At 46.5% G+C, this 22,409-nt stretch overlaps 1 long non-coding RNA gene across 2 annotated transcripts; it reads left to right on the top strand.

Moving 5' to 3' along the window:
- Window positions 1-492: 492 nt before the first annotated feature.
- Window positions 493-20,619, top strand: LOC140393503 (uncharacterized). 2 transcript variants are annotated; one of them, XR_011935630.1, is made up of 6 exons: window positions 493-659; window positions 3,805-4,137; window positions 10,361-10,487; window positions 17,554-17,648; window positions 19,153-19,195; window positions 20,077-20,619. It is a non-coding gene; the product is annotated as an uncharacterized lncRNA (long non-coding RNA). The 2 variants fall into 2 exon arrangements; XR_011935631.1 differs by lacking the exon at window positions 17,554-17,648.
- Window positions 20,620-22,409: the final 1,790 nt, after the last annotated feature.

Below are 22,409 nucleotides of genomic sequence, written 5' to 3'. Positions count from 1 at the left end.
TCAACCTCCACAACACCGCAGTGAGATTTTCCCAAATTGTTATAAAGGGACCTGTGCCAACAAGGACGCTGTTGAGGTGTGAAAGCCATTTTCAACCCTCCCACCCTAAGATTCCCCAAACAGGCATCACAAAGAAAGATCTGCGAGTCGTGCCTACACTGGGATCCATCGAAGGCTGAAGTTTGAGAATGTGTGAAGGTTAGTTAATTTTTTTCCTTCTTTATATTGAAGCTAGTTCGAAAGTTAGAAAGACTAACAGTCCATTAACCTTTCTGATTATGTATTGTCAAATACTTAACAGGTCAGGCATCTTCTGTGGAGACGGAAACAGAGTTAACCTTTCAGGTTGCTGATCTTTCATCGGAATGTGTTTTTCTGCTTCAGACCACATCAGAAAACTCTGCAGTCTCTGAATGTCGCTGCCAATTTATCGCCATTCCTAAGCTCGTTTGTGCTCTGGACTCAAGGTCACTCGGAACTAAGTTCAGAGAGGTGCACAGAGTAGGAGATAGTGGACGTTGCCCAAACCTTTTCCACGGTCACCGGACAGGTGTTTCCCTTCAGTCTGGGTTAACTTGAAAGAAGAATAATTCCAAAGTTAAAACGAACAGTATTTCGCCCGCCGTGTTAAAAAGAAAGCCACTTCATGATTCAATAAGGTGGGATGCTATTAAAACCAGCATTTTCATTGGCTATTTTACCGCTGAATCCGTAAACATTATGCCACGTCCGCCTGATAAAAATGATCAGCTGTAATTTCTGAATGGTCCCTCCCACTGTAACAAAAGTATTGGGGCAACAATAGCCATTTGTCAGGTTTCTCCAGGTTTTCTGCTGATGTTGTTGCAGGAGGATCAGGAAACAAGCAGCACAGGAACTCCAGGCAGCTACTTTCTATTGGCCAGCACAAGTGGATCATTTATTTGATCAACTGTGCTGTTTTTAAAGAATACCGACAAGACAAAACCAGCAGAAAAGTCTTGTTTGTATACATAATCCCCAGCTTTGAAGATTTGTATGATTTATTTGCTTAAAAGCCTGTGGTTTAATTAATTTGGGAGCTGCGTTGATGGACCGAGAGCTTTGCGTTCTCGTCATTTCCCAGTATTCAGTTCGATGGCTGGACTTCATGTTGATGGGGAGTTCCAACAAAGTGTCCGGGTGCGATTCAACCACCGCGATGCACCGGCGGGGATCTGGGCGCGCCGGTTAAAAAACGGGAAAGGTCAAAATAGAGATTCACGCAGGGTGCAAATCAATTTGTTATCTAACCGGGCCGCTCCCCGGATCCCGCTTCAACACGGCGAGGATACAATTAATCCCAAACTGCATTCATTTCGATCTCATTCGCGAGATTGAAGTCGAATATTACAACGTCCCAGGAATTAACCAACCTCCCAACGAGAAATCACGCAGGCGTCGTTTAGTGCTCCTTTTTAAAAACGTGAGGCTGGCGCAATGTCTGCTGGGGGGAACCGAGGAAGTGAATAACCATTTCCATTATCCCGCATGCAACACAAGGGCTTGGGGTGGGGGGGGGGGGGGGTTGCTGTTGGGAGAACCCCTCAGGGGGTTGGGCTTGTTGGAGGGTCTGAAGTATTCCAGGTCAGGCGTTGCCCCATGGGCCGAGGGCTGGGGGGCGGGGGGGCGGGTGGGGGGTTGCGTTGAGGGGCTTTTTGTCTGTCAGGCCTCTAAGTCATCTTTAAATATTGTGGATAACCATAACAGAAGTGACAACAGCTGCTGCCTATCTGTGCTACCAAACACTTCCAGGACAGAGCCCTGTTCATGGTTAAATGCTGAAGGTCACCAGTTTTTCTTTGGATGGTGTTCTCTTACTTTTTCTTTTAGTTTGGATTCTGAGCATCTGTGCTTTATTTTTTTTTAGGCCCAGGAAGACTTGGGGCGCAATCCAATGGCCACACTGCCCCCGAAAAGCAGCTCACCTTGGCGCAGTGTGACTGATAGAAGCCGGGAGACCCCGCTTGCGGGATATACCCAGCTCACACCTCGCGAGAGCCAGCGTGATCTCACAAGGCGTTGTGATGTAAATCCCGCCCATTGTGGTCAGGATCACTTTTGGCAAATCTGCATATTAGAGTGAGACCATGGGCGTCATTCTCCGACCCCCCGCCGGGTCGGAGAATGGCCATTGGCCGCCGTGAATCCCGCCCCCGCCCCCGCCGAAGTCTCCGGTACCGGAGATTGGGCGGGGGCGGGAATCGGGCCGCGCCGGTTGGCGGGACCCCCCGTTCAATTCTCCGGCCCGGTTGGGCCGAAGTCCCGCCCAGAAATTGCCTGTCCCGCCGGAGTAAATCAAACCTGGTATTTACCGGCGGGACCAGGCGGCGTGGGCGGGCTCCGGGGTCCTGGGGGGGGGGGCGCGGGGCGATCTGACCCCGGGGGGTGCCCCCACGGTGGCCTGGCCCGCGATCGGGGCCCACCGATCCGCGGGCGGGCCTGTGCCGTGGGGGCACTCTTTCCCTTCCGCCTCCGCTACGACCTCCACCATGGCGGAGGCGGAAGAGACTCTCCCCACTGCGCATGCGCGGGAAACTTTCAGCGGCCGCTGACGCTCCCGCGCATGCGCCGGGAAACTGTCAGCGGCCACTGACGCTCCCGCGCATGCGCCGCATTTCTGCGCCAGCTGGCGGGGCAACAAACGCCATTTCCGCCAGCTGGCGGGGCGGAAATCCCTCCGGCGTCGGCCTAGCCCCTCAATGTTGGGGCTCGGCCCCCAAAGATGCGGAGCATTCCGCACCTTTGGGCCGGCGCGATGCCCGTCTGATTGGCGCCGTCTTTAGCGCCAGTCGGCGGACATCGCGCCGTTGGGGGAGAATTTCGCCCCATAAGTCTCAGTTTAATGTGCAGATTCCCAAGATTCATCCCCTTCGCCGCGTGAACCTCGGGCGAGCGCTGTTCAGCACAAACGGGAACCAGACAGAACGGCACTCGTGCGGCCTCCCAGGGGATCGGAGGCCCCCAGCTGCATGCCCTGCGGGTACCACCTGGGTGCCAGCCTGGCACTGCCAAGGTGCCAAGCTGGCATATTTTGTGCACACAATTGGTCTGAGGGTGCCCTGCCTGGGTGTTGGAGGGGAGCGGGTGCGGGGACCCTCCCATAGTGTGTTCGGGCTGTGGGGGAAGGGAGGTCGGGGATCATTTTGGGGGTCTCGGAGATCGGGATGCCAATTAAAAATGCATTTATTTTGTCCATGTTGGTACACCCATGGTACTGTGAGTAGAGTTCTCGGATATTGACCCAGTGATAATGAAAGAACGGTGATATAGTCTCAGGTCAGGTGTGTGACCTGGAAGGGAACTTGAAGGCAATAGTGTTCCGCTGTATCTGCTGCCTTGTCCTTTTTGTTGACAGAGCAATTCTGACTTCAGCAGGTAGATTGTGGAATGGTGTGGGTGGGCGGGGGGGGGGGGGGGGCTGGGCGAGGAGCGGGATTTAGGGCAGGAAAAGGGGAAGAAGAGGGGAATGTGTCGGCATCATTTTGGTTGAGCCAAGACGAATTTGAAGCACTGAATGGATCCTGTTACTCAACAAATGCATTTCTAAAGCACCTCTCATGTCCTTGGGCTATCTGGCAGCACTTCACAGCCGGTGAATTGCTTTTGAAGTGTAATCTCTGCTATTGTGACGTCAAATGCAGCAACTAATTTGCACACAGCAGGGTGTCATCTACAGTCAGATGATAAATGACCAATTAAGCTGTTTGTTGTGGCGGTTGTTGACAGATATTTCTGGCTTGGGGCGAGAGGCCAATTCACTGTTTTTCTATTTCCCCATAACAGGCAGATGAGCCCTCGGTGTAATTTCACATCTGCAGCATTCCACCAACACAGAATTTCCACAGCACCAGGGTCAGCCTAGGCTCCTTCATCCAGCCCTGCCCTGGGGCTTGTACTTATCGGGCCTGATTGTCCACGCAACCAGCCATGCGCTTCGCGATGGGGGCACACCATTGGCCGGTGGGGGATTACCAGCCCCGCCATTGTCAACGGGGTTGCAGGCTGACTGAGCCCTTCGCCGCCGCAAAACCCTTGGTAGAGGCGTGCCGTCGGCGGGATCGGAAGTTCCCATCTGTAGGAACGTCCAGAAAATCCCAGCCCCAGCTTGTAACTCAGGTAATGGTGCGACTGACTGAACCAAACTGACACTAAAAGAAAGGAAGGCAAGGAGAGCAGGAGAGTCGAGTGTGTGATGTGAGGGTAAACAATAACAAATTGGGGATGACCTGAAAAATTATGGGCGGGATTCTCCACAGCCCGCCGCTGGATTTGGTGGAGGCGGCGGTTTGACGCTGGTTGGCAATGCTCCGCCCCCTCCAAGTCGGCGTCATTGGTCCGCGCGCTGCCCACAGTTGGCGCGCCATCAGCCAGCCTGCCCGCAATGCTCCACCTCGATGGGCCGAGTTCCCGATGGCGCGGGCCACGTGTGATCCCAGCGGTCGGGAACCTGGCGTGCCGGCTGCAGACAGCATCCAGCGCCGCCACATTCGACCGGGATCCTTGCCGCTGGTCAAGGGGTCTTTGTCAGGGCCGGGGGGAGTGGTGGGGGGTGGCCAGGGGGTGGGCCATGGTGTCAGGGTGGGTGGGTACACGGTCCAGCATGGCCAGCGCCATGTTTCCCTGCGTGACTGGTGGAGCAGTTTATATGCATGCGCGGCCCGGGACCCGGCGATTCTCTGGCCATTCTGCCCGCGATCCGTGGGTGTTCCACGTGGCTCCGGTGCTAGCCCCTCACCGGTTCCGGAATTGGTGAGGGATTTGCGCCAATTTTCCCATCGTGGAGCACCACGGATTGTCTGTGGGTGAGATCCAATTATGTCTTCCACATTGATGGAAGGTATCCTGTTCTTATGTTTTCACATCAGTGAGAGGTGAAACAACATCAACACTTATTTGCATAACTGTGCTTGTATCATAAAACATTCTCAAAGTATTTCACAAAGATGGACAATAAACGGGAATCGAGAAAGATTCGGAGGCACTGACTGGATTCAAAAGTAAAGTGGTAGGTTCGGAATGGGGTTTTAGAGCATTGCGCCCTTTGGTAGAATGTTCCAGGGTGCAGGGTCAAAACTCCTGACGGCATTCCAGCTTGAATGAATTGAAGAGGAGGAGCTCAGAATCGGAAGAGCACAGCATGGAAAAGTTGATCTGAATGAGGTCGCACTGGGCTGGCGTGCAGAGACTAGAAAGGAGAAGGCAAAATCCTTCTCGATGTGAGCTTCTACACCATTGAAAACAAGTCCAGTTATCGATCTTTCACATCAATGCTTTGCACAAATATGTTGTCAGGAAGAGATTCAATATCACCTTTCCATCTTGCTTTGTTACGAATGTAGGAACAGGAGTAGGCCATTTAGATTCTCGAGCTTGTTCCAGCATACAAAGAGATCATGGCTAATTTGTGAATCTAACTCCATAACCGTTGGCCCGTCTCCCCTAATAAGTTTGGTTAAAAGAAAGCTCAATCTCAGTTGCAAAATTAATGATTCAGCTCGAATCAATACCTTTTGTAGAAAAGAGTTCCAAACATCTACCATCCTTTGCGTGTAAAAGTGTTTCAATTTCATTCCTGAACGACCCAGATCTATTTTTTTACGCTATGCTCCCCAGTTCAAATCTCCCCAACCAGCAGAAATAATCTCTTCCAATCTCTCTCAGAGGCAAGGTGGTGGTGTGGTGGTATTACATACAAACATAGAAACATACAAAGAAAGTAGAAGCAGGAGGAGGCCATTCGGCCCTTCGAGCCTGCTCCGCCATTCATTCTGATCATGGCTGATCATCAAATCCAATACCTTGATCCTGCCTTTCCCCCCCCCCTCCCCCCATATCCCTTGGTTCCTTTAGCTCCAAGAGCTGTATCTAATTCCTTCTTGAAATTACACAACGTTTTGGCCTCAACTACTTTCTGTGGGAGTGAATTCCACAGATTCACCGCTCTCTGGGTGAAGAAATTTCTCCTCACCTCTGTCCTAAAAGTTTTACCCCTTATCCTCAAACTCTGTCCCCTAGGTCTGGATTTGGATTTGGGTTTACTGTTACGTGTACCAAGGTACAGCGAAAAGTATTGTTCGGTGCACAGTCCAGACAGATCATTCCATACATGAAAAAACATAGGACATGCATTAATACACAATGTAAATACATAGACACAGGCATTGGGTGAAGCACACGCAGTGTAGTACTGCTCAGTAGAGAAGATGTGTGGAGAGATCAGTTCAGTCCATAAGAGGGTCATCCTGGTAACAGCAGGGAAAAAGCTGTTTTTGAATCACCATCGGGAACATTCTTTCTGAATCTACCCTGTCTAATCCTGTTAGAATTTTATAAGTTTCTATGAGTCCCCCCCTCACTCTTCTAAACGCCAATGAATATAGTCCTAACTGACTTAGTCTCTCCTCATATGGCAGTCCCACCATCATAGAATCCCGACCAGTTAGCCCATTGTGTCTGCACCGACCCTCTGTAGAAGCACTCTACCTGGGCCCACTATTCCTCTCCCTATTCCTTGAACGCCACCTAACCTATAAATCCTTGGACACTAAGGGGAATTTAGCATGGCCACTCCACCTCACATGCACATCTTTGCACTGTGGGAGGAAATACACGCAGACACGGGGATAAAGTGCAAATTCCTCACCGTCACCTGAGGTCGGAATTGAACCCGGATCTCTGGTGCTGTGAGACAGCAGTGCTAACCACTGTGCCCCCGTGGCACCCAGGAATCAGTCTGGTAAACCGTCGCTGTACTCCCTTCATAGCAAGAACATTCTTTTTCAGATAAGGATACCAAAACTGCCCACAATACTCCAGGTGTGCCCTCATCAATGCCCTATTGCAGTAAAATATCCCGATCCTACACTCATATCCTCTCTCAATGAAGGGCAACATATCATTTGCCTTCTTTACTGCCTGCTGTACCTGCACGCTTGCTTATAGCGACTGATGCACGAGGGCACCAAGGTCTCGCTGAGTATCCACCTCTCTCAATTTACACCCATTCAAATAATAATCTGCCTTCCTATTTTTGCTACCGAAGTGGATAGCCTCACATTTATCCACATTATACTGCACCTGCCATGCATATGCCCACTCACTGAGCCTAGTCAAATCCCGCTGAAACCTCTACATCCTCCTCACAGCTCACCCTCCCACCCAACCTTGTATCATCTGAAAATTTGGAAATAATACATTTGGTCCCCTCATCCAAACCATTAATGTATAATGTGAACCGTTGGAGTCTTAGCATAGATTCCCGAGGGCAGCACGGTGGCGCAGTGGTTAGCACTACAGCCTCACGGCGCCGAGGTCCCAGGTTCGGTCCCGGCTCTGGGTCACTGTTCATGTGGAGTTTGCACAGTCTCCCCATGTTTGCGTGGATTTCGCCCCCACAACCCAAAGATGTGCAGGGTAGGTGGATTGGCCACGCTAAACTGCCCCTTAATTGGAAAAATGAATTGGGTACTCTGAATTTATTTTTTAAAAAGCACAGATTCCTGTGGTATCTCACTAGTCAATCGGAAAAAGATCCATTTATTCCAACCTTTTTCCTCCTGTTTGCTAACCAGCTTCTATCCATTTCAAGACACTACCCACAATTCCATGCGCTTTACTTTTAAATAGTAATCTGCTATGTGAGACCTTGTGAAAGCCTTCTGAAAATCTAAATAAACCACATCACCCTGGTTAACTCTACTAATTACTTTTCAAAGAATTCTAGTAGATTTGTCAAGCATGATTTCTTTTTCATAAATCCATGCTCAACTTTGTCTGATTATGCCCAAATGCTGTGCTATGAAATCCTTGATAATGGATGCTGGCAACTTCCCTACTACCGACGTTAAGCTCACTGGTCTATAGTTCTCTATTTTCTCTCTACCTCCCTTTCTGAATAGCAGGGTTACATTTGCTAGCTTCCAACCTGTAGGAACCATTCGAGTCCAAAGAATTTTGGAAAATGATCACCAATGGATCTACTATTTTTAGCCATGAGGTGGAGATCCTGGCTTTGGACTGGGTGAGCACAGTAAGAAGTCTTACAACAACAGCTTAAAGTCCAACAGGTTTGTTTCGAATCACTAGCTTTCGGAGCGCAGCTCCTCTGTTGGACTTTAACCTGTTATTGTCCTAGGAAGGAGCTGTGCTCCAAAAGCTAGTGATTCGAAACAAACCTGTTGGACTTTAACCTGTTGTTGTAAGACTTCTTACTGTACTATTTTTAGGGCCACTTTTTTAAGTACTCAGGGATGAAGATTATCAGGCCCTGAAGCTTTATCCGCCTTCAATCCCATCAATTTCCCCAAAACCATTTCTCTACCAGCACTGATTTCCTTTAGCTCCTCACTGGAACTTGTGTTTCTCAAAACTTCCGGTATATTATTCAAGTCTTCCTTTGTGAAGACAGAAGGAAAGTAGAAATTTAGTTCCTCAGCCATTTCTTTGTTCCCCATTATGAATTCTCCCCTTTCTGACTGTAAGGACTACATTAGTTTTTGTCAATCTTTTTTTCGCTAAATACCTATATAAACTTTTACAGTCAGTTTTTATGTTCCCTGCTAGCTTACTTTCATATTCAACAATCCCCTTTTTAATCAATCCGCCTTTGCTGAATTGTAAACTGTTCCCAATCCTCAGGTCTATTGCTTTTTCTTGCAAATTTGTATGCTTTTTCTTTGAAGTTAATACTATCTCTAATTTCCCTTGTAAGCCATGGTTTGGCCACAGTTCCCTTTCCTTTTGTGCCAAATAGGAATAAACAACTTTTGGAGTTCACCGATTCATTCCTTGAATACTGCCATTGCCTGTCCATTGTCCTTCCTTTCAGTAATGTTTCCCAGTCCATCATAGTCAATTCATGCCTCATACCTTTATTGAGATTCAGGACCCTGGTCTCAGAATCAACTACCTCACTATCCACCTTGATAAAGAATTCTACCATATTATGGTCACTCATCCCCAAGGGTTCTCTCACAACTAGATTACCAACTAATCCTTTCTCATTGCACAATACCCAGTCCAAGATGGCCTGTTCCTATATTGGTCCTCAATGTATTGGTCCAGAACACCATCCCATATCCACTCCATAAATTCCTCCTCTATTGTACTGTGACTAATTTGACTCAATCTATATGCAGATTAAAGTCACCCATAATCACAGGTGTTCCTTTATCATCTCTGATTTTCTGACTAATGCTATTCCCAACATTACCACTGAAGTTTTGTGGTCTCTATCCCACTCCCACAAATGTTTTTTGCCCTTTGGTGTCTCTTTACATGACCCATACAGATTCTACATCGTCTGTGCTAATATCTTTCTTCAATATTGTATGAATATCTTCTTTAATCAACAATGCAACTCCACCACCTTTTCCTTTCTGTCTGTCCTTCCTAAACACTGAATAGCCTCAATGTTTAGTTCCCATCCTTGGTGACCTTGGAGCCACGTCTCTGTAATCCCAACTATATCATACCCGTTTACATCTATCTGCGTAACTAATTCTTCCATTTTATTTCTAATGCTCCAAGCGTTCAGGTACAAAACCTTAAGATTAGTCCTTTTAACATTTCTTCTTCGGTCCCTACTATTTTGTATTGGTCCTACTATTTGTATTGTCACAAAAATCACGAAATGCATCTTTGTAACAGTCATGAACCCCAGTAGTCATTAAACAAAACATAACGATTAGGGGCAGCACGGTAGCCTTGTGGATAGCACAATTGCTTCACAGCTCCAGGGTTCCAGGTTCGATTCCGGCTTGGGTCACTGTCTGTGCGGAGTCTGCACGTCCTCCCCGTGTGTGCGTGGGTTTCCTCCGGGTGCTCCGGTTTCCTCCCACAGTCCAAAGATGTGCAGGTTAGGTGGATTGGCCATGATAAATTGCCCTTAGTGTCCAAAATTGCCCTTAGTGTTGGGTGGGGTTACTGGGTTATGGGGATAGGGTGGAGGTGTTGACTTTGGGTAGGGTGCTCTTTCCAAGAGCCGGTGCAGACTCGATGGGCCGAATGGCCTCCTTCTGCACTGTAAATTCTATGATAATCTATGATAAAAATAATGCTGCTACCATGTAGGATATAACAACAAATTATGGAATTATCACACCAGCAAGAACAATTATGACTTTCTTGATATTCAATATTGCTTACCTCTTGGGATAAGCTCAACGATTCACAATAAAACTGTGCATTTTGTGCCATTGAGCACGAAAAAACAATATTTTAGTGCACACTGCTGTGAGGCTTGCGACTTCCAACACAATACATCCAACGGAAGGTTTTAAGTTATTGTAAATTGATTGTTCTCAATATAATCAATAGTTCATTAATGATCTCTATTCAGGCGAATACAAACAGCATTGCCAAACACATGGATGGAAGATTCACTAAATGCCTGTTGTCATTCTGGAGGCATTTTCCTCAATACCAACCCACAAACAATTGGCTATAAGACAGTTGCATAAAACACTGTAAGTATTGTGAAGCGCTGGACTCTCAGGTGTGCTGAAGATCTGATTTGCCTTTGTTGTAGATTTGCCTTTTTTACTCTGCAGGAATATGAAGGAGGCTGTTCAGAGGCATCCAGTTTCTGGTTGAGACTATTGATACTCATTTAAAAAAGAGCACCTACGCTCAATGGGCTGTTGCTCAACAGTAGATAAGCAAATTTACTCTGCCTACAGTCCATCCATGAATTTAATAAGATTCCATGTGAGATTAAATAGTCCCAAAGTGGTTAACATAGAAAAGCAATTCCATTAAAAAAATAAATTGTCCTTCAGTGCAAGAAAATACAGATCCATATGAGGGAATATTACAATTATCTCACTAACTGAGCCATAACTTTGACCTTGCTTCTGATAAATTATTCGGCACTATTCGCTTGTGAGATAAATTTTAAATTCAACTACAATGTAACTACTGGTGTTCCGCAGAGATCGGTAGTGTGTGCTCTGCTGTTTATAGGATATATAAATGACTTGGAAGAAAACGTAGCTGGTCTAATTAGCAAGTTTGTGGATGATACTAAGATTGCAGGAGTTGGGGATGGTGATGAAGATTGTCAGAGAATACAGCAGGATATAGATAGGCAGCAAAATTGGGCAGAGAAATGGCAGATGGAATTTAACCGGGACAAATGCGAGGTGATGCATTTTGGTAGATCCAATTCAGGTGGGAGCGATAAAATAAATGGCAGAACCATCGGGAAGGTAGACAGAGAGAGAGAGCTGGGCGTGCAGATCCACAGATCCTTAAAAGTGGCAGCACAGGTGGAAATGGTGGTAAAGAAAGCATATGGCATACTTGCCTTCATCGGACGGGGCATCAAATATAAAAGTTCGCAAATTATGTTACAGTTATATAGAACGTTGATTAGGCCACATTTGGAATACTGTGTCCAATTCTGGTCACTACACGACCAGAAGGATGTGGAGGCTTTGGAGAGAGTACAGAAAAGGTTTACCAGCATGTTGCCTAGTATGGAGGGTATTAGCTATGAGGAGAGATTGAATAAACTGGGATTGTTCTCCCTAGAGAGACGGACTCTGAGGGGGCGACCTTATAGAAGTTTATAAAATTATGAGGGGTATAGATAGGGTGAACAGTTGAAGGCTTTTTCCCAGGGCAGAAATTACAATTACAAGGAGACACAAGTTCAAGGTGAGGGGGAAAAGATTCAGTGGAGATGTGCGGGGGAAGGTTTTTACACAGAGGGTGGTGGTGGCCTGGAAAGCACTGCCAAGTGAGGTGGTTGAGGCAGGTACATTAGCGACCTATAAGATTTATCGAGATAGACACATGAACAGACGAGCTATAGAAGGACGCAGGTGGTTGGTCTAGAGAGGACACATGATTGACGCAGGCTTAGAGGGCCGAATGGTTTTTGATGCTCTTGACATACAGTATACTGCTTCACCACCTTTCAATGTCATCATTGGGCCCCAGCCACTACACTTAACTTCCGGAGAGCATCTTTATTTTGGACCCCAATGGGTGTCCATTGTGCATGTCCTGCAGGATGTAATTCCTGCCTGGCCTTGGGACCAGACACAGGCTCCCCGCAGGAGAATGCCATCTTCAACACTAAGCTCCTATTGCTTAGGTGTGAATATCTGCAGTTCTTCAGGCAGTTTTCCTTATAGTTCCCCATGTAGGACAACGTGGTTCACTTTGCCAATGTTGGTTCCTTTTGCATCCACACACAAATTTGCGAGGCTGTAACCAGAAAGGCGTCCATATGATTTAGCGCCAACACGACTTTGCCCACCACTGGCATGGACCGCGTGCACGTTGGCAATGGGAGTCGGCTCAGGGCATCTGCATTCGCAATCTGCGAGCCCAGGCGATTCTCCTCCACCAGTTGTAAACCATCCTTGTCTACCTGCTGCCCCAGGTATGTGACCTCCTTCCACCAGGAGGTGCACTTGCCCCCTTTTAGGGAGACACCTGCCTCGGAGAGGTGGTGGAGAACTTCCTCTAAATTATCTAGGTGTTCCTTCTGAGTGGCTTCGGTAATCAAGGCATTGTCTCGGTAGACTGCCACCCTTGGGAGACCTTGAAGGATGCTCTCCATAACCGCTAGAAAATTACGCACACGGATGACGCTCACAATGAACGCCTGGTGCATTCATCTAGTCCCAGGTGGGTGTCGATGGTCACAAATGTCCTGGATGCTGCATCCATCTCCAGCTGGAGGTATGCGTTGCTCATGTCCAACTTGGAGAAAGAATGACCCCCCCAACCAACTTTGCATAGAAGTCCTCCACGCACGGCATTGGGTACCTGTCCAACCGGGAGGCCTTGTTCACCGTCATTTTATAATCGCCAAACGGGCGGACGATCTTATCTGGCTTCAGCAGCAGGATTACTGGTGCTGCCCACCCCGTAATCTGAACTGGGTGAATAACTCACTTTGTTAGGAGTTTTCTATAGGCCCCCAAACAGTAACAGAGATGTGGAGGAAAAGATTGCAATGCAGATTTTGGATAGGTGCGGTAGTCACAGGGTAGTTGCCATGGGTGACTTTAACTTTCCAAATATTGATTGGAACCACGATAATTCGAATAGTTTGGATGGGGCTGTTTTTATCCAGTGTGTACAGGAGGGTTTCCTCACACAATATGTGGATAGACCGACAAAAGGCGGGGCCACATTGGATTTGGTACTGGGTAATGAACCGGGCCAAGTGTTAGATTTGGTTGTGGGAGAGCACTTTGGAGATAGTGACCACAATTCGGTGACTTTCACTATAGCAATGGAGAGGGATAGGAACATACGGCAGGGCAAGGTTTGTAACTGGGGGAAGGGTAATTACGATGTGATTAGGCAAGAATTGGGGAGCATAAGATGGACACAGGAACTGTCAGGGATAGGCACAATTGAGATGTGGAGCTTGTTCAAGGAGCAAATACTGTGTGTCCTTGATATGTATGTCCCTGTCAGGCAGGGAGGAAATGGTCGAGTGAGGGAACCATGGTTTACAAAAGATGTCTTGTCAAGAGGAAGAAGGGGGCTTATGTAAGGATGAGAAAGGAAGGTTCAGTTAGGGCACTTGAGGGATACAAGATAGCTAGGAAGGAGCTCAAGAAAGGGCTTAAGAGAGCTAGGAGGGGGCATGAGAAGTCTTTGGCGGGTAGGATCAAGGAAAACCCCAAGGCTTTTTATACTTATGTGAGGAATAAAAGAATGACCAAGGTGAAGTTAGGGCCAGTCAAGGACAGTAGTGGGAACGTGTTCATGGAGTCTGAAGGTATAGGAGAGGCCCTAAATAAATACTTTTCTTCAGTGTTCACAAAGGAGAGGGGCCATGTTGTTGAGGAGGATGGTGCGATACAGGCTGGTAGGCTGGAGGAGGTGGATATTCGGAAGTAAGATGTGTTAGAAATTTTGAGAAGCCTGAGGATAGATAAGTCCCCTGGGCCTGATGGGATATATCCTAGGATTCTTTGGGAGGCGAGGGATGAGATTGTAGAGCCTTTGGTTTTGATCGTTATGTCCTCACTGTCTACAGGAATAGTACCAGAAGACTGGAGAGAGGCGAATGTTGTCCTTTTGTTCAAGAAAGGGAATAGGTATAACCCTGAGAATTATAAGCCGGTTAGTCTCACTTCGGTCATCGGTAAATTATTGGAAAGTGTCCGGAGGGATAGGATTTATGATCATTTGGAAAGATACAGCTTAATCCAGGATAGTCAGCACGGATTTGTAAGGGGTAAGTCTTGCCTCACAAGTTTGATTGTATTCTTTGAGGAGGTAACTAAGTACATAGATGAAGGTAGAGCAATTGATGTCATATATATGGATTTTAGTAAGGCGTTTGATAAGCCCCATGGTCGGCTCATGCAGAAAGTAAGCAGGCAGGCATAGAGGAAAATTTGGCCGATTGGATCAGTAACTGGCTATCACATAGAAGACAGAGGGTGGTGGTAGATGGAAAATTTTCATCCTGGAGCCCAGTCACCAGCGGTGTACCACAGGGATCAGTGCTGGGTCCTCTGCTATTTGTGATTTTTATCAATGACTTGGATGATGGAGTTGAAGGTTGGGTTAGTAAATTTGCTGATGTCACCAAGATTGGTGGAGTAGTGGATGAGGTGGAGGGCTGTTGTAGGCTGCAAAGAGACATTGATAGGATGCAGAGCTGGGCTGAAAATTGGCAGATGAAGTTTAACCCTGGTAAGTGTGAGGGGATTCATTTTGGTCGGACAAATTTGAATGCGGATTACAAGGCTAACGGCAGGTTTCTGAAGAATGTGGAGGAGCAGAGAGATCTCGGAGTTCATGTCCACAGATCTCTGACAGTTGCCACCCAAGTGCATAGAGCCGCGAAGAAAGCCTATAGTGTGTTCGCATTTATTAACAGGGGGCTTGAGTTTAAGAGCCGCGGGGTTATGCTGCAACTGTACAAGACCTTGGTTAGACCACATTTGGAGTATTGTGTGCAGTTCTGGTCACCTCAATATAGGAAAGATGTGGAAGCATTGGAAAGGGTGCAACGGAGATTTACCAGGATGATGCCTGGATTGGAGGGTAGGTCTTATGAGGAAAGGTTGAGGGAGCGAGGGCTTTTCTCATTGGAGCGAAGGAGGATGAGAGGTGACTTAATTGAGGTGTATAAGATGATGAGAGGGATAGATAGAGTGGACGTTCAGCGACTTTTTCCTCGGGTGGATGTAGCTGTTACAAGGGGGCATAACTATAAGGTTCATGGTGGAAGATATAGGAGGGATGTCCGAGGTAGGTTCTTTACTCAGAGAATGGTTAGGGTGTGGAATGGACTGCCTGCTGTGATAGTGGAGTCGGACACTTTAGGAACTTTCAAGCGGTTATTGGATAGGCACATGGAGTGCACTAGAATGATTGGGAGTAGGTTGATTTGATCTTAGTTTCAGACTAGTTCGGCACAACATCGTGGGCCGAAGGGCCTGTACTGTGCTATACAGTCCTATGTTCTATGTAATAATCCCCAAGTTTTCCAGCCGGCTGAGCTCGTCGTCCTCTTTTGACAGCAGGGCACGTGGAACCGGGCAGGCACTAACTTACTTGGGCTGGGATTCTGGGTCTATGTTAAAAGCAGGCCGGCTTTTAAGTACCTGGTTCATGGGTCCCAGCTACTCGCCCACCACCCCTCAATGGGGGAGCTCGTATTTCCTGAGCCCCACGGGGAGATCAATTGGGTCATTCCTGTAGATCTCGTTATTACACACAACAATTTACATGGTGAAATTGCTGCGGTTAAGTGGGTAAATAAAGGCCTTGCTTCACAAATCTATGGGACGTCGCACGGTGTAATGATCCCACCATTTTAGATGGCAGGATTTCACCAAGTTCTTCATAGTCAGAGGAAGCTTCTGCAGTTTGCACAGGAATGATGGAATATGAGCTAGCGGTACATCTGCTCCCCATCCCCAAGGCAACCAAGAAGTTGAAATGAGGTAAGGTTGGGAGACTGAATTTTTTTTAACTGTTTACTTACCAAGAGTGCATCCTCAATCTTTCAGGAAACAAACTTCAACCCACAAAGATCTTTAGCTGTCTATATCACTACCTTGGACGACCAGGTGGGCAATGTGTCCCGACCTTATGCTGTGTCTCTGAGAAGGCCTGGTATATGGGAACTTTGATGTTCAGAGTCCTGACTTTGTCCACATAAGGCACAGGTAGAGGTTCTCCTTGCACAAGAGCATCATGGAAACTTTGGCACAAGCTCAGGACATGGCCTGATCAGTCCATTCCAGTAGACTCTGTCTTGGTTCAACAGATAGTCCCAAATAACTGAGATCAGGGTGTTCAGAGTAAGCTACATTCTCAACCTCATTATGTTGCTTTTCCATTAGCCCTCCCTGGAAACCTTTATATTATTGTGGGCCAAACTGCTCACTGTAAAATAAAGACACAAGTGCAAAAGGGAAATTGCTGATAACTCATTCCATGGCAATATAGTCATGTAAGTTACCCTCTTTGCAATCTCAACATATATTTTGAAAACGCAGGGCGAATCTCTAATAATGATCAACGCATCCTTTCAGGTTTGCATGGTGCGCAGTAGTGTTTGTATTAGATTTCCCTGGCAGTGGTTTTCAGCATTCATCCCTCCTTCTGCATTGTCATATTTGATTCATTGTGTGGATGATGCTTTGTGAGATTTGCTTCCTTTCTGCCTCCTTACTCAAGTAAACAGTGGCACAATCCTTGTTGCTGTCTGGCAGTGATAGCACCCCAGAATACCTGGAGTTGTCTGCATTGTTGAAATACAAATATCAATGGTAATATGCCATACTTATTTCCTCGAGTGCCATGAACCACATTGCTGTTATCTGCAAGGGTATATCAACTTGGAACACTGGTTTGTGGGCGGTGTAGAGTATTGTTTTTGGAATGGTGTGAGGAGTCAAGTGAAATCCCAGTGAGAATAAGCAGCCAATCATCGTGCAACAATTATTGAACAACTATTTATTAAATTAAATAAAAGATAAATACACACAAACAGGACTACACTACTCTAAGACAATTAACTATGTGAATTACTGACCACACACACAGTTTATGTAGAACGTACGTCTTGTTCCAAAATATATCTACCTTCCCTGAGCTACTTAAGACTTCCCCTTTCCCCAAACAACATCCAAATTAAGTCAATCTATAAGTCAAATTTAGTTTATAATTACCACACAGTACAGGGTTGATGACCAAGTCTGAGAAACGTCTTTTCCTGGTCCAGCAACGATATTTAAACTCCCTTTACACAACTTTCTTTAATGCTTTGGCTCTATGACTTAGAGGCTTGAGACATAAAACTGGCCCCCTCGTCTGTTAGCTGTAAAATCCGGCCTCCAGGCTGCCAGGTGTAAACTGGCCTGATTGCTTCTGAAGGTGCTGGCAGTTATACTATCTCTCCCCTTTGATTCTGCATACTGTGTGTTTGGCTGACTGCCTCTATCAAATTCCTTGACTCTGTAAATTAGATCATTGATATCCCAACCATTTCGGTAAGCGGTTTCTACTAATATGCGATCCACACCTGATTCTATCTAGATGCCTATTAATTTTGTTACTGGGAAAGACGCACCTCATCCAGCCTTTTGAATAGTGGCTACTGCTGTTGCTAGGCAGATTTCTACCTGTAGCTGGTGAGTTCACATCTTGTTAGGTCTTATTCAATTTATTTTATTGCTGTTACTAGGTAAATCCATGATGGGACACTCGATTCAATATAGCTCCTCTGCATGACATCATTCATTTGACCTGTTGCTCTGGCTGAACAAGATTGTTTGCAACTGTGAGGTCAAAGTTGAACCGAAGATGTGTCCCAGATTGCATAACTGCTACATCCTCAAGACCCCCCTTTTTTTTATCTGTGTGACATTGGCACTGCCTCAGTTTATCTGCTGAAACCCTCCTGCATGATCTTGTTACGTCGAAACTTGACCATTCTGATTTTCTCTTGACTGGTCTTCCATCTTCCGCCTAAGCCCCTCCAAAAGGGCAGCACGGTAGTACACGTGGCTAGCACTGTGGTTGCACAGTGCCAGGGTCCCAGGTTCGATTCCCTGCTGGGTCACTGGCTGTGTGGAGTCTGCATGGTCTCCCCGTGTCTCCGTAGGTTTCTTCCGGCTGCTCCGGTTTCCTCCCACAGTCCAAAGACGTGCAGGTTAGGTGGATTGGGCATGACAAATTGCCTTTAGTGACCAAAAAAGGGTTGAGGGGTTATTGGATTATGGGGATAGGGTGGAAGTGAGGGTTTAAGTGGGTCGGTGCAGACTCGATGGGCTGAATGGCCTCCTTCTGCATTGTATGTTCTATGTTCTAAATGAAAACTCTGTTGCCGGTATTTATCACCACTATGCCCATTGCCCTACAGTGGCTCCTGATTTTACAATGCCTCAATTTTAAAATTCTCATTTTCGATCTCACCTCCATCCATGGCCTTATCCCTCCCTATCTCTGTAAACTTCCTCCAGCCCCACAACCCTCAGGGTCCCTACACCCCATCAGTTTTGCAGTCTTGTGTATCAATGGTTTGAATTACTCCACGATTAGTCGCCATGCTTTCAACCGCCTGGAGTTTAAGCTTTGGAATTTCCTCCCCAAACATGTTTGTCTCTCTACCTTTCGCTGTTCCTGTGAGACTTTCCTTGAAACCTGCCTCTTTGGCCAAGCTTGGTCCTCTCTTCTAATATCTCCTTACATGACTCAATGCCATATTTTATTTGCTAATGGTCCTGTGATGTTAAAGGCACTCTAAAAATGCAAGTTGTTGTTCCTTCCTCTAATCAGCTAACTTCATATCGACCTTTTACCTGATGCCCATTGCTGTAAAGTATGTGTCTGTCTTTTTAGTTAGAAATTTATTGAAAATAAAGTTGAGGTGCACTATATCATATAGGCCCGTAACTTCCTGTCGGCTGCACATGCGACGATCTGATGTGTGGACGCACGGGACTGCGCGCTGGGAGCGCGCGGTTTTCAAATTCCTGGACAGCATTTTACTGACAGATTGGGTGAAGTGCTGAGCTGGACCTGCTGAGTGCAAATGAAAGGGACAGCGCTAAGTTGATGGATCTGCCCCCATGTTAGATAAGTTTTTATTCAGTTTTTACACCTTTTTATTTGCACTTTTATTTCTCGGTCCAGGATCATCGAGCAGAGGCAGGAGACATTGGGAGACATTTGTCTGGTAGGTTAAGGTTTTATATTATTAGTAATTAGCTTTCATAAATATGTTTAAAATGCAAGTAAAGTGAAAGGAAGATATATATATATATTTTTTAAATGTTGGTATGTCATGAGGCTGTTGATTCCATTAAAGGAACTATAATGGATAGAATGTGGTGATCATTCGCTAACGAGTGTAATGGTCCACCGAAGATACTCCATGTTAATGGTCACAGATTCTGTGGGCCCTTGCGCGGTTGATGAGCCGGATCCTACAGCCACATATTCAATCACTCACTTGGCAGGAGTTTCCAAAAGGTGGGATCGATCTTTGGATCTTAGGTCACGGGCATTCCTTTCTCAGATGCCTTCTCCGGCCTCCTCTTGCCATCGAGTGTCCTCGAGGAACTGTCTCCCTCCAATCAGGAAGTTCCTCCAAGTCAGTCTCTTTTGAGCAAAGATCGCCCAGGCATTTGATGCCAATGTTCAATTTCTTAAGGTAAGACTTCAAGGTGTCTTTGAAGAGCTTCCTTTGTCCTCCTCTTGTTCAGGATCCTTCCTTGAACTGGGTGAAGAAGATTTTCTTTGGCAGTCGGGACTCTGACATCCTGAGCATATTGGCGGCCCAGCAGAGTAGGTTTCAGGTGACAATGGCCTTGATACTGGCGCTATTGACTCCTTCAAGTACACTAATGTTAGCATGCATATCCTCACAGCTGATTCACAGCTCAAATACAATTTGATGTTGCACTGTATTTTAAGCTGTGTTGTTTAAGAGCCATCTTGATGTAATGTTCATCCTTACAAGCCTCAGTGATTACTTTAAATGCATGAACAAAGTTTAATGCCTTGGTTAACGTATGCAAGCTTCATGTAAGCTAATGTGAACTATCTCTCTGACAGGTATTGCAGAATCCAGTGAAGATTCAAAATCTGCAGTCTTGCTTCACTTCCGCTGGGGGTTATTTGGCTTTTTAAAATCCTTGAACTTCTTTTGAGGCTTCGATGTAGGTACAGAGATGTTGAGAGAAGAGCCAGGCCACATCTCCACCTGGCAAAGAAGCAAATCAATTGCCCACCCCTAAAAGTGTACAGATAAAGGACATCCCGAAATGATGTCAGAGAAGATGTGTGCCGGGACACTGCACTTCAGTAGCTGCTGCTTTCAGACTTTGGGCTTGTAAAATTAACACTGAATATGTCTGAACCCTTTCTTCCTCCTCATCTCACTCCCTTCCTCTCTCCCCTGCCCACCCCTCCCCTTTACAAATGGACTGAACCGTGGTGTTAATGTGGAAAAATATATTGTATTGACCATTGTGTTTAAGTGGGAAAATATATTGCATTGCAAGAAGTTTGTACAAAAATTGACACAAAATGTCATTGATCAGCTGATTAAGTTAAACGTTAAGTTAAATGTTAACTGGTTTCAAAGTTCGGTATATATAAAATTATTTTTGTTAATAAATGTTTTCTATTAAACTTTACAAGCTTCTACAAATGTTTCACTGAAACATCAAAACACAACATTTAGTTATGAGATAATTAGAAATGAATAACATAATTGAAGTAAATAAGGCAGAAATATAATAACACATGTAACAGGGTGGCACATTGGTTAGCACTGCTGTCTCACAACACCGGGGACCCGGGTTCAATTCAGACCTTGGCTGACTGTGTGGTGTTTGCACATTTTCCCTGTGTCTGCGTGGATTTCCCAGAACCGTAGAATAGAACCACAGAATTCCTACAGGGCAGAAGGAGGTCATTTAGCCCAACGAGCCTGCACCGACCCTCTGAAGAGCATCCTACCCAGGCCCACTCCCCCACCCTATACATGGAACATAACCTGTACGTCCCAGGACACTAAGGGCAATTTAGCACGGCCAATCCACCTAACCTACACATCTTTGGATTGTGGGAGGAAACCGGAGCACCCGGAGCAAACCCACGCAGACACGGGGAGAAGGTGCAGATTCATCCGAGGCGGGGAATTGAACCTGGGTCTCTGGCGTTGTGAGGTAGCAGTGTTAACCACTATGCCACCATTCTGCCACCATTTCCTCTCGATGCTTTTGATTCCTCCCACAGTCCAAAAATGTGCAAGTTTGGTGGATTGGCCATGATAAATTGCCCTTAGTGTCCAAACGGGTGGGGTTACAGAGATAGGGTGGGGGCATGGGCCTGGGTCGGGTGCTCTTTCAGAGGGTCGGCCCATTTTACGATGGGCTGAATGGCTTTCTTCTGCACTGCAGTGATTCTTTGATTCTATAAACACAAATGAAAAACTATCAGTTGTTACAAGGAAGTGACAGCAAAAATACCCTGGGCTGCTTTTAAAATTTGATAGAATCCCTACAGAGCAGAAGGAGGCCATTCGGTCCATCGAATCTGCACCGACCCTCTGAAAGAGCACGCTACTCCTGACCCTATCTCCGTAACCCTTTCGGACACTAAAGGGCAATTTATCATGGCCAATCTACCTAACCTGCACATCTTTGGACGGTGGAAGGAAACCGGAGGAAACCCACGCAGACACGGGGAGAACATGCAGACTCCACACAGACAGTGACCCAAGCCGGGAATCAAACCTGGGACCCTGGAGCTGTGAGGTAGCAGCGCTAACCACTGTGCCACCGTGCCGCCCATTTAACCACATTCGAAATTAAAACATACAAACACTTTTAAGCATGCCACATGTAAAGTATATGATAATATAGTGCAAATTTAAATAGTTTCACAGATTTAAAACCTATGTTCACTTTATTTAAAAATTACTTTGAGGGAACCAATAACAACAGCAATACCCGTAGAAAATAAAGAGCAAAAAAAACCTGTGCCCTCAATGGGCGTTCCCAACCTGGACCCGTCATAAGAGGGCAGGGCTGCACTCCTCCTGCGCCGCGCTGGACCCTGCGCAGTCTGGGGCGCTGGAGGCCCGAGGCTGATGAAGCGAGCGGAAGGTTCGCCGCGATATCCGAGCGCGGGTAACTGTGCATTTTTCCTTTTCAGAATCGGCGGCTTTCCGCTGCGAGCTCGACGTTACGGGCCTTGGTGTTCTGAGGTCCGCTTAAGATGTAATTTCCTGGCTTGCACCTCTTCCAAATTGCGTGTGTTACCATTTGCTCAATTGGTTTCAACATTTTCACAAATGGTCTATTTTCTTTCTGCTGATAATATACAAATTGATCTCCTCATTCTTATGATACTTTGAGGCACCCGGGGTTATTGAGCAA

Source organism: Scyliorhinus torazame, chromosome 17, assembly GCF_047496885.1.
Source record: "Scyliorhinus torazame isolate Kashiwa2021f chromosome 17, sScyTor2.1, whole genome shotgun sequence".
In the NCBI taxonomy this organism is placed as follows: domain Eukaryota; kingdom Metazoa; phylum Chordata; class Chondrichthyes; order Carcharhiniformes; family Scyliorhinidae; genus Scyliorhinus; species Scyliorhinus torazame.
The sequence above is the reverse complement of the archived record's forward strand: the minus strand, read 5'-3'. Positions and strand labels throughout refer to the sequence as shown.